This window comes from Dermacentor albipictus, chromosome 9, assembly GCF_038994185.2.
Source record: "Dermacentor albipictus isolate Rhodes 1998 colony chromosome 9, USDA_Dalb.pri_finalv2, whole genome shotgun sequence".
Taxonomy (NCBI): Eukaryota; Metazoa; Arthropoda; class Arachnida; order Ixodida; family Ixodidae; genus Dermacentor; species Dermacentor albipictus.
This window is the reverse complement of record NC_091829.1, coordinates 32,063,961-32,076,131: the sequence shown is the minus strand read 5'-3', so window position 1 is coordinate 32,076,131 and position 12,171 is coordinate 32,063,961. Positions and strand designations below refer to the sequence as shown.

At 45.1% G+C, this 12,171-nt stretch overlaps 1 protein-coding gene across 2 annotated transcripts in view; it reads right to left on the bottom strand.

The window, feature by feature from the left end:
* LOC135912699 (uncharacterized) overlaps positions 1 to 12,171 on the bottom strand; it is a 347,304-nt gene that overhangs the window by 304,145 nt on the left and 30,988 nt on the right. For both annotated transcript variants that reach the window (XM_070525684.1, XM_065445214.2), the window contains exon 2: positions 11,373 to 11,482. The gene's annotated coding sequence lies outside the window, so the exon portion shown is untranslated. The remainder of the gene's footprint in view (positions 1 to 11,372; positions 11,483 to 12,171) is intronic.

Here is a 12,171-nt window from a genome sequence, read left to right as displayed (position 1 = left end):
CTTCAGAACGAGAAAACAAAAAGAAGACGGCGTCTTACCACCGATTGCCTCGAAAATGTTCATGATTTCCTTTCCGTACACGGTTAGAGAAACGACACACAAAGCAGCAAAACAAGGAGATGTAAACTAATCGCTCGTTCATGGCCTTAATGGTTTCCGCTAAATTTTAATTACTGTCCTCCCTTACTCTCTTTCCGCAGCCACCTTGTATATCCTGCACACCCTCTTTTTAATGCCCGCTTCTTTCCGTCACTTACTTGCCACTATCGTATCGTTCTCGATCCGTTGCCAATGGATTTTAGCCTTTCCTTTTTTGTTTTTCGGTGCGCCAGTCTTCCTTACAATACTGCCTTTCCCCGGCATTTCCCACTCGCACCTTTTCTGCTGCCTTCCCAGCGCTTTCCAGAATTTTTACTGCGAGCCATTCCTTGCCTTATTCTTGGTGCTTTGCGACAGGTAGGTACGTAGGCTTCTGCCTCGCCTCGCTTTCCTAAAAAGAAAATAATGCTTGACCGATGGTGAAATCGAAACTCTGCCGTCAAGCACAGCAATGCGGTGCTCTAACTACTGGGTCATGATGGCATTTTTTTATTGCTGGTTACAAGAAAACAAACCAGAGTACAGTTGCTAAAACGAGTCAGTCGGTATTTGGCGAAACAACTGTATTAAAACTTTCTTCAATACAATTGGGTAATCAAACACGTGTAATTCAATCAGGCGGTTCAAGCAGCGCCCTATACACTTATCTGCACTTCACAACACTTTATATGAAATGATCACGTACTGAGCGTACAATGACATCAGCATGGCTGAAATTCATACATGTTTCACACAAGCTGTGGAGGCCAATGAGCATTTCCGTGGAATCAGCTGGCAGAACCCTGATGCCGTACGGACCGAGTGGTGGCCCTTCCTTAATAGTCACCTGTAGAATCTCCCAGTGAAAGATAGGGTCCCAGCATTCTAGGAAAACATGCTCAATTGTCTCACGTTTTTCGCGGAGTAGACAGTTTGTCGTCTAGGGTACGAACACACCATTCTTGCTCAGCTATGTTTTCACTGGTAGTGTGTTCGTAAGTAGAAGAAGAAAGCGTTTATATTCGACCTAACTGACATTTTTTAACCCGCCTTAAAACACTATTTTTCCTTGTCCTCCACGCAAGTGTGTCTATATTGATTGACTAGACCACGATCATGCGCATACTTCTCACGTTCCAAGGGCAACCAGCTATTTGAAACGCTGAGCACGTGCACCACGTGTCATTTTCTGGCCTTCTTTCCTTGTGACAGCTCGTGCTTTGAGGCGTCATGTAAGACTGCACTACCTGCGGAACCGGCCCGCTTTCCTCAGCACTTTCCTCGTAGCAGTTGACGCTGCGCAGAAACTGCCACGTAGCTTCAACTTCATGATCGCCCAAGTTAATCGTGTTTTAACATTTCTTCGCTCAAGTGCAAAAGCCATCGTCGCTTTTATGTACACCACATGACATAGCCGATTACGATCGCATAAAACGTAGTTGCTGGTGACGTCACAATCCCTGTTCCTCTCGCTTACGCTCGTTCACTGTACCCAAGTGTAACCCAAGCATCGCCACGGCGTAAGCTAGCGTCGAACGGCCGACATAAATATGTCTTTGCTGCCATGCGATCGTCTTCGACGTGGTCGTCATCGTGCTGGCGTCGTCGCAGGCACTTATACGCTTGCGATCCACACGCACACACACACACACACACACACACACACACACAAACACACAAACACACAAACACACAAACACACACACACACACACACACACACACACACAAACACACAAACACACAAACACACAAACACACACACACACAAACACACAAACACACAAACACACAAACACACACACACACACACACACACACACACACACACACACACACACACACACACACACACACACACACACACACACACACACACACACACACACACACACACACACACACACACACACACACACACACACACACACACACACACACACACACACACACACACACACACACACACACACACACACACACACACACACACACACACACACACACACACACACACACACACACACACACACACACACAGCTCCTCAATTTGCACAAACACGTTGGTTCACCTGGTAACAATTTTCGGAACCCTAAACAATGCCGGATATCTGGGCACCTGCAAAATACGTTGCATAACACTGATTCTGACAGTGCGTGAGATCTGTACCGTCTTTTTCTTCGTTTCCTTTCATGAACTCGCAACAGTGTTTCTAAACGCTAACCAATATTCCACCGAAAATGACTGTTTTTGTTACCGCGAGTTTTTTTATTTTTTTTCCCCCAAACTAACTACCCTAGACTTCGAGCTATACTCTCCCTCTGGAATTCTGCCCACCACTTTCCTAATAGATTCTAGATTTCTTTAGCATGCATGTTCTCTTTAACCCTACCATTTCCTTCCACGTTTCCCACACTATCGTGTAATTCCAGCTCAGATGGTAGAGCGGCTGCCCCGGAAAGGCGGTGGTCCCGGGTCGAGTCCCGGAGTAGGACGAATTTTTCTTCAACTGCGAGGCTTTTCTTTCGAGGAACCCGTATGTCTTTCATTCGTAGCAAATGCTACAATTGGGTGGAAGTCTTATTTTCACTTTATTAATGGTGCACATCTTTTATTTACTTATTTATTTAGGAAATATTGCAGGCATTATAGGGGCCCTTGCATGATGGGCAGAAGTGCAGGGAAAAAAAACAAGAAAATGCGTAAGCACGTGACAAGCAAAACAAAAATAACAAAGAATAAATACAATGGAGTGATACATCGCACTTCCTTAGGCTCTATACAAATACGCGCCACGACCATCATCTCAAGCTGATGCCGCAAGCTATCGAAAACAACCCCAAAGAAGTCAAACAAAAAACTTTGCCATTTCCAGTTGTTTTCCTACATTAAATATCGGAAGGGATCGTGAAAACTTCTAGAAGGGCGAAAAGGTGACAAAGTCAGGAATAATCGTTTCGTCTCAACTCTAAAATTTTTACAATAAGCTTGTCTTTCATTCTTCCTCTCTTTATAACGTGATTTGTTTTTCTAAACCTTGAGAAAACCTACAAACTACTTCAAAGCCTTTTATACAAATCTCATTCTGCTGAAATAGTGCTTAAGGAAAAGGGACGAATTCATGCTCCTGTCATGCTCCCGAGGGCCAAGAGATATTTATGCAAAGTGTGAGGATGATATTAAAGAAAAATGACTCCCCTAGGGACATTTCCTGGCTTGATTCGAATTTAAAGTAAAAAAAAACATGGAAACACAGAAGGAAACAGATATGAATTGCTTCGGAGTCCGACGCTGCGAAATAAAATGGAAATAAAGAATAGGGATTTTTCTTGCGTGCAGCCGCGTTTGTTTACTTTCGCTAGCACCGAGCCGCATCGAATGGCAGTTAGAAATCATTTTCAAGGAGAACCGCCGTTCTGCCCGAGGGACCGATGGGCAGCGAATCAAAACCTGCGATAGATCCTCCCACCTAATTCGTACAATGCAGCCAAACTCAAGGAAGGCGTCAGCCAGTCAGGAACGAAAAGCGCAAGTATTCGACCGACATGCTCAGCTGGTCCTCCCACTCGTGACGTCATTTGTATGAAATTATGGCGGATGAACTATCGGCGTGCAGTAGGTTACAGTGCTTAGGGATTGAAACCCGATACTCGGACCTCATGGCAGCCGGCGCCTTTTGCGTATTATAATTTGCGAGGAGGAGATGCTTGAGCACCTTCTGCTCCGCTGCCCGGCCTTCGATGTTGAGCGCACTGCGCTCTTCGCATCATACCGTCGTGTGGGACTGCCCTGTGACTCGGAGGGAGCACTTCTCTTTCCGGCAGCCCACCCTTCCATTGTCAAGAAAGTGCTTCCTGCCCTACTTGACTTTTGTTCTGACACGCAGCTGAGAGCGCGGCTGTAAGCCCCGCATTGCTTCTTCAACCTTATCGTTATTTTCTTCCGCCCTCCTTTCCTTCTCTCCCTTATCCTTTTCTCCCCACTCCCCTTTCCCTGTGCAGTGCTGTTGAAGTGTCCTCCTCTGAGAGACAGTTAAGGCACTGCACTTCTCTCTTCCTCTCCTTCAAAAATCACTACACACACACACTACACACCATATTATAATTTCATAAAATTTTGATTCTGGGGTTTTCTGCGCCAGAATCACAATGTGATTATGAGGCAAGTCGTTATGGGGGACTCCGGATTAATTCGAACACCTGGAGTTCTTTAACGTGCACCGAATACACGGTACGCACGGGCGTTCACGCATTCCGCCCTCATTTAAATGCGGCCGCCGCGGCCGCGATTCGATCCCACGACCTCGTGCTTAACAGCGCGTCGCCACAGCCACTGGCGACGCGCTGCTATTTTATCTGGGACATAAAATATATGCGCTCTCTTACTGTGATGTAGCCGGCACGAAGGTCGACACTCCCGTAAAGATCATGCCACAGAAAAAGTATGTTCACGCCAAGTACCGCCTCCGCGTCCGCCGATGAAGTGAACACATTTAGACCTGCGCGAGTGACGTCACGGTTCAGAGTGAACAGGCACCCAGCCGACCACAGGAGGTGTCGCGCGGAAGCGGTAGACTGGAAGAGGACGCTTTGCTATTGATAGCTTTCACGTGACATCTCACGAACGCAGCTACTCACCGTGCCAGCTGCACCAGCATGTCGGCTACGATGACGTCAGTACTAAAGCTATCGATAATTTTATCGATAGCTTTCGCGTGACGTCGCGGACCCAGGTTCTCACCGTGCCGGTGCAGGGTGGCTAGGATGACGTCAGAACAAGCAATCTAAATAGACGCCTTTTGCGTTACGTCACGGATGCAGGCCTTCATCATGCCAATGCCCTAAACATGGCAGCCACTAAGATGTCAGTGTGCCATTGTATCACAAGTACATTGCTTTGCTTTTTTTTTTGACGGCGACCGTCTTCACTGAAATACCACTATCGTCGATTCCTAGTTGAGCGCAAACGCGCGTTTCACGCCATCCCGTCTCTTGGTTACGCAGCTTCTCGACCTGTTAATGCCCCAAGATGGCGACCACGATGACGTCAGTGCAAACACGCAGTATTGACAGAGGCACAACGTCATCGTCCTTTTGCCGTGAACCCATAACTGCAAACAGTTGGCATTTTTTCTTTCTCATTTCCTTTCTCTCTTTTTTTTTCTTCATTAGTACGATTCTATCCCCTCTTCCTCCGATCAATTCAGACAACTGGATCATAAGGCCCAATAAGTTTCGAATTCACAGCACACCGAAGCGTTCACCTCCAGCAGGCACCGTAGCAACAACAGCGGCTGAACGCCTCTACCGAAAACGTTCGTTCGAAGACGACTAGCTACATCGTGTATTAATCTGCTATCTTCCATTACAGACAGCCAGTTACTCAAGATCTCGTTAGCCCGTATAAAGCGCCTTATGGTTGGTACAAAATTAGGAGAGACGAAAAGCATTCATAATCGTACACCATGCAAACCGCAAAAAAGTATTATATGATAACATACTCATCTTAACAGGGAATCTACGCGCTTCCTTGGGAATATAGGCACCGTACTTGTGGAATCCCTGTTATGTATGTAATCTCGTTACGAAACGGTGGTGAAAGACTGTGGGACTAAACCCGCCCGTTAACTTCTCTCCCTAACGACCGTCTCCTCTCCAGCGATTCTTTTTATGAAAGTTATAAACTACGCAGCAACAGAAGACGAAAGACGCGAGCATGTGCTAACACTAGCAACCACGACCAGTTAAAAGAAATGCTAAGCTCTCGGAGAACAGATGCCGGCAGACAAGGATAATATAGGACGAAGCAAAAGACGCGAGCATAGGCTAACAGTAGCAACAACGACCAGCGAAAAGAAGTGCTAAGCTCTCAGAGAACAGATGCAGGCAGACGATCATAAAATAGGACGAAGCAAAAAAAAAAAACAAGAATGGTGCGTTGCGAAAAAGACGATGGAAGTAGAGCGTTTCTCGGCGTGTGGTAACGCAACCACCAATGGAGAGAAGCGAGGTGAAAGCGGTCCGACCGCGACGAAGCCGGCTACGAGCAACATGATTGCGTACGAGACACGCGAATCATTCGGCGACGAGAAAAACACTCATTATACCCGTCGTATGTAGCCATATGTGCGTTCCGCCCCTCAGATTGCTCGGTGGGCTTAGACATTAGTTTTTATATCATGCGGTTACTTGATGGTCTTTATATCTTCGTGCGTTCTAGTCTCTCCACCATCATTAGCATCGTACGCGTACAGCCAGCCGCTTGGGGGACCGAGCATGTGTGATACGCTTGCACGTCTTTTCTTTTCTTTTTCTCTTTTTGCATCGTTGGCCCACTCCATTCAGGGAGAGGGCTGCGCAAGAATTAATAACTCATCCCCCTACACTACCACCCCATTCCCAGCTTTCCTTCTTTTTTTTAGCAGGTTGTATTTTATTATATGTATAAAGGTGAGTACGTTCTTTAGTGTGTCTGTAGAACTTATTTTAAAACGCTGATGCCATGGGCGAAGCGACAAGCAGTGTGAAGCCCTATGAGTATAATACTGTTTCGTGTCCCTTCTTCTCTGCGTATGTGTGTGGTTTGCGCTGCCGTTCAAACTGTATATTGTCGCCCCCCTCTCCTCCCCCCCCCCAACCCCCCACGGGCAAGCCCACAGCATCTCCACAGCTCGATTCGAGGTGAACTGAAAGCTTTATTTTCGATTTTCTGAGCCATGTAAGAAACGATGCTGCGCCAGCTTTAGATTACACGCGTCATACTCATACAGGCGACCGCTGATGTTGGTTTCACAACTCCTTCTGACATGGCTGCGCGGCAAGGGCTGTCGTGCCCCTTCCCTTCCCATTCGGTTAAGAAAACAAGGCGTCGTGGCGCCGGGAGCTGTCAGTGTAAACGATTAAGCCGGCGCAGGTAATGAAGGACAATGCGTGGATTTCCCTAAACATCGTCCTTCTGGCTATAAGCGGCTTTTGTGACCTTGTAAATGGATCAGTTTTCGGCAAAATATTGCAACGATTCTCAAAGATAGTGTATGTGGGCGGAGAAGAATTGCCTTTCTGTGCTTAGAAAACCATGACTCCTTAATTTTGTTTTTTATGTGAAGCGTGATAAATAACGTCACAAGAACGTCCGAAGCCACAAACACGAAGATTTAGACGAATCCCTGTGCCAGCCGTGATCCCCAACGTCGCCGAATAATCGCAGCGCCAGAGTTCGCTTTGCTAATTTTAGCAGAAAAATCCATACGCGTGGAAAGAGCGTACGGCGAAGTTTTTTCAGACGGCTTTGCTTGCTTGCTTGCTTGCTTGCTTGCTTGCTTGCTTGCTTGCTTGCTTGCTTGCTTGCTTGCTTGCTTCACTTTTTAAATGTGTTAGCATTAGGAGTGTCAAAATGGAAAATATGTATGTGTGTGGAGTGTGGGAAGCTGGTCACGTGGCAGAGGTAGAGCTCAAACGTAGAACTTAAAGGTAGAGCTTAAAGAGCCTGTGTGTACATGTATGTATGTATGTATGTATGTATGTATGTATGTATGTATGTATGTATGTATGTATGTATGTATGTATGTATGTATGTATGTATGTATGTATGTATGTATGTATGTATGTATGTATGTATGTATGTATGTATGTATGTATGTATGTATGTATGTATGTATGTATGTATGTATGTATGTATGTATGTATGTATGTATGTATGTATGTATGTATGTATGTATGTATGTATGTATGTATGTATGTATGTATGTATGTATGTATGTACGTGTTTGGGCAAATGACGGTGGTCAGCTCCGAACCACCATGAGTTGCACTTCGTTCCTCGAAAGGGCGAGGAGTGAAGTGTGTCGAGTGAGCTCCTGAAGAACAATATTCGATGTCGTGAAAGCCGTTTAGATCATGGATCGGAACATCAAATTGTTGCGACATAATGCTAACGCATTTCTTTCGCATTTACTGCTAAATCACCACTGAATTTTCGCTTGTTTGTTCGTTACTTCGTTTGGTTGGTTGTTTGTTTGTTCCGTTCGTTCGTTCGTTTGTTTGGTTGTTTGTTTGTTTGTTTGTTCCGTTCATTTGTTTGTTCGTTTGCGTGCTTACTCGCTCTCTTTTCAGGCAAGGCAAGCACGCAGGCAGGCAGGCAGGCAGGCAGTGACGTAATTATATATGTTACCAGGGATTTGCTGAAATTATTCAGGGGAATATTTATATGAGATCTCATCGCCGCCCCGTAGCGAAAGCTCCTTATTTTCCTCCGTAAAATAGTTAAGACAGAAATACAGAAAACTCCCAAGCAAGCGCAATGCAATCCTTTCTTTGAACGTCGTGGCGACGAAAGCAGATTTGCACTTATCCTCAAAAAGCAAAACATACGCATATGGAACGTAGAGAATACATGTTCTTTTCTTGCTTTTTTTTCTACAACAGAACACCATCACAGGCAAGATCAGAACGAATAGAACAGATCCTTCTCCTGCTCAATGAGTACTTCATTAAAAAGTTGGTTAACTAATAAAATTGGTTACTCAGCATTTATACAGTCATTCCGACATCCTTAGGTAATCTTGTCAGTTAGTGCTGATAATTCTTTTCAGCGGATAGAAAAAATCTCTTACTGCGCTGTCTGAAAACTTACTTCTTACTTGAACCAGACGCGTATTCTCCAGGATAAGCATCTCGGTTGATCAGTGAGGCTCGCCTATAAAGCAAAGAAGGTTTCGCAGGAGCTGTTCGTAAATGAAAGATAGAAAATAAAGGAGAAAATTTTGATTACGAGTAGGTACGTACATATTTCGCTAGACAATTATGTCGCAAGGATCATATTTCTCTTTGATGACTGACGAAAAAGAGAAACTCGCGGAATACGAAGCCGAAATCAAATCTCATGCACGCCCATAGATCCACAATTCAAATTTCTTTGACGACTGAGGTAATTTTTTCTACCTTGCTTTGTTTTTTTTTGTGCTCGTGTCAGCAAGAAGGTGCTGCAGAAAGCCATGACCAAGAAACGGAGATGTTGAGTGCCGGCTGAAATTAATTAAAGTCAGAACGGAAGGCGGAGAGATTGTATTAATGAAGACTGAAAAGGAAATGCAAATTAACGGTGGCACAGCGCTGAAAAAAGCGCCATTAATCTCTCACGAGAAACCGCGTCATGTGGAGTGTGCGACGCACGAAATAACAAAGGTTCTTTCGTTCTGTGACCTTAACTTACGCCAGCCTCGTATCAATGGCGAGAATTGAAAAGTGTTTTTTTAATTATCTGTACCCAAGAGAAGTGCAGTGGTTTGAGGTAATACACACACAGCCCGTGGTGCTCAATTAAAAAAAAACGAATTAATAAAATTTAAAGAGAACTCCACCTTTCTGCACTCCTTACAGAAAGAAAGCCAGCTTGACAGGAGAAACAATTTCTTTTTCTTTGTGTGTGTGTGCGTGTGTGTGTGTGATCGAAGGAAAATTATTGCCCGGTGACCCAGAGTTGCTTTTGCTGTACCAAGCTTTAAGGCACGCTTACAGGAGCTGCGTCCCCTTGTACAGAGTGCAGAGTGGTGACCAATCAACTGCTCTTTTTTTTATTCCCTAATAATGAAAACCATATGTACCGAACTTATCAATTACGCAATTATATTAATTTCAGAGACGCTTTAGTAATAATCGGAGTAAAATTAGGGAGATCACCATTCATTTTCCGGTTGTGCTGCGACATAGTGCTTTGAGTGCCCAGTTTTAATTTTGTTCCTAACTGGATAACGAGAGACTGGGCGCGTGACGTGCTACTTCTGTACAGACCCTAAGCGCCGGCTATTCATCTGGGCGGTGTCTGTGTAACATATCAGGCGTCCTGCTAAACCGTTAGGTAAATTTCCGTACAGACTTAAGTGAAAAAAAAAAAGTTGTGCAGATCCAACACATATCTGAGAAACAATGTGAAGCAAAGCTTTAGTGAATCAGTGAATTAAAAGCCATAAACATAACGGCTACGACCACAATTGTGTTAGCGTTCATCCCGGGAACAATGTAATCAAGGGGGCAACGTCTATGTTTATGCACCTCAAAGGTCACAAGTTTCAAGCCATTGCATATTCTTTTAAGTTTATGAGCATCACCGTTCGCAAGCAATTCCGAAATGCAAAACCCGAGTCAAGCGGATGGGCAGTGTGGACCATCTTGAATGAATGAATGTTTGACTGAATGAATGTTTATTTTGACAGAAAAATGTAGCGATGTCCGTAGCGATGTCGCCTTCGTAGCGATGTCCCTAGGACGAAGCCGATGTATGACGCATGTCGAGGCTAAAATGGTGCTGAACAGAAAAATGCGACACATATCTAGCTACACTTAAGGGTTCTGTACATTCTCTGTCGCAGTGTCACCTACTCATTCCGGACGATTGGCCATGGATGGGCACACGCCCAGTGTCAATGGCTGAATCGAAGAAAATCAAGTAAATCAAACCATCTGTTGAGTATAATACGCAGTATCATTACAAGATGTCGGTGCGCTTTCGAGACGCTTTTGAGCCGATGTTAAGTGTCCATGTTATGTGTAGGAATTAATCTGCTTATTACGTACAACTTAGGTTCACTGGCGTTAGTGATACGTGCAAGACTGTTTGTTGGTGCTCACGTTCAGTGCACGAATGACCTTCGTCAGAAGCTTCGTCAAAAAGCTTCGCCATAAAATCTACACGGAATGGTTATACGCAACGCTAATTTTTACCAGCCTACAAGGGGAGCGTAGTCCTCGCAGAGAGATGCCATTTTAGTCAGGCTCCAAGGTACGTCTAGGCAGGTTCGTCTGTTTGCCAGCATTACAATTTCTCATGAAATAAAACTCATGGTAACGTAACGGTTCGTCAGCACAGCGCAAGTAAAGCAGTGCAAGGGCCGACAGGACCTTTTAGAAAAATACCTTTCGCGCGCTGATTTATAGAACAGGCACTCAAGACAAGCTACAACTACAAGTGGAGCTGGCGAACGACAGACGAGAATCCATGCATATCCCTCCCTTTCACCATGCGAAAAAAAGACAATAAGAAGAAACGGCGAGGCAACTGCAGCTTCCACGGTAGACACACCAGATAAAATGAAGTTCGCGATAGAACGGGGTAGCGGCGGATGCGAACACGGCCGCGATGACGTAGACACACGCGGCAATGGGAGGAAATGACAGAGGGTGAGGCATACAATGGTGGGAAGGAAGGAAGCGACTTGTTCCGCGGGGGAATTCCCTTTTAATTGGGGCACGTCCCTGTCGTCCCGGAAACAATAAAAGAGATTGACGGCCCTGACTCACTTTCGAGAAAGAGAGGCGACGCGACGCCCGACGGCGACAACGCGACGGACACGACAGGCGGTAATCAGGCGGACGGGAGCACTTCTGCCCGAGACGCCATCTTGTGGCAACTGAAGAGGGGAAAAAAAGGAGTGGAAAGTCAGGAAACAACAACAACAAAAAAAGAGAAATGGGTGAGTTTTAAGTAAGCACGCTCTGCGCATGGTAAAAAACAACAGCAAGGTTATTTTTTTCATTATTTCCATCTCTGTCTTTATTCCCGTTAGTTTTTTTGTTTCTTGAACCTTCTCAGAGGGTGAGTGGTAGTGTGGTACTCCTCAGGTGGGACGCTGAACTACCGGGACGTGAAGAACCGAGAAGTGCTGATGCACACTACATGAACTGATGAGTAATCGCGCGAGGAGGTCACCGTGCCACCTGAGAAAACGAAAACCTTCTAGAGGCCGGAAAAGAAAAAAGTTAAGGTACATAACGCTTCCTATCAGGATGAGACACATTGCCTATTCCTTCTTTGTCTATTCTTTATTCCCTTTACATTCCTGCGCTGTCACTTCCTTCTTTTCGTGATTCCATACTTCATATGTTCATCCTTTTTGTCATTTTTTTTCGTTATTAATAGGTAATTCCTTTTTCTAACGCACCCAGTGAAAATGTGCAGTGCCCAACCTAGCGACAGAGTAAGGCGTGAGGACAACTAAGAGGTGCTGAGAATAGCGTTACCTCGTTTATCTTTATTTTTGCCACGTCTGAAATTTGATTATGCGCACGTGACAACGTGCAAATGTTACTCTAAACTCGC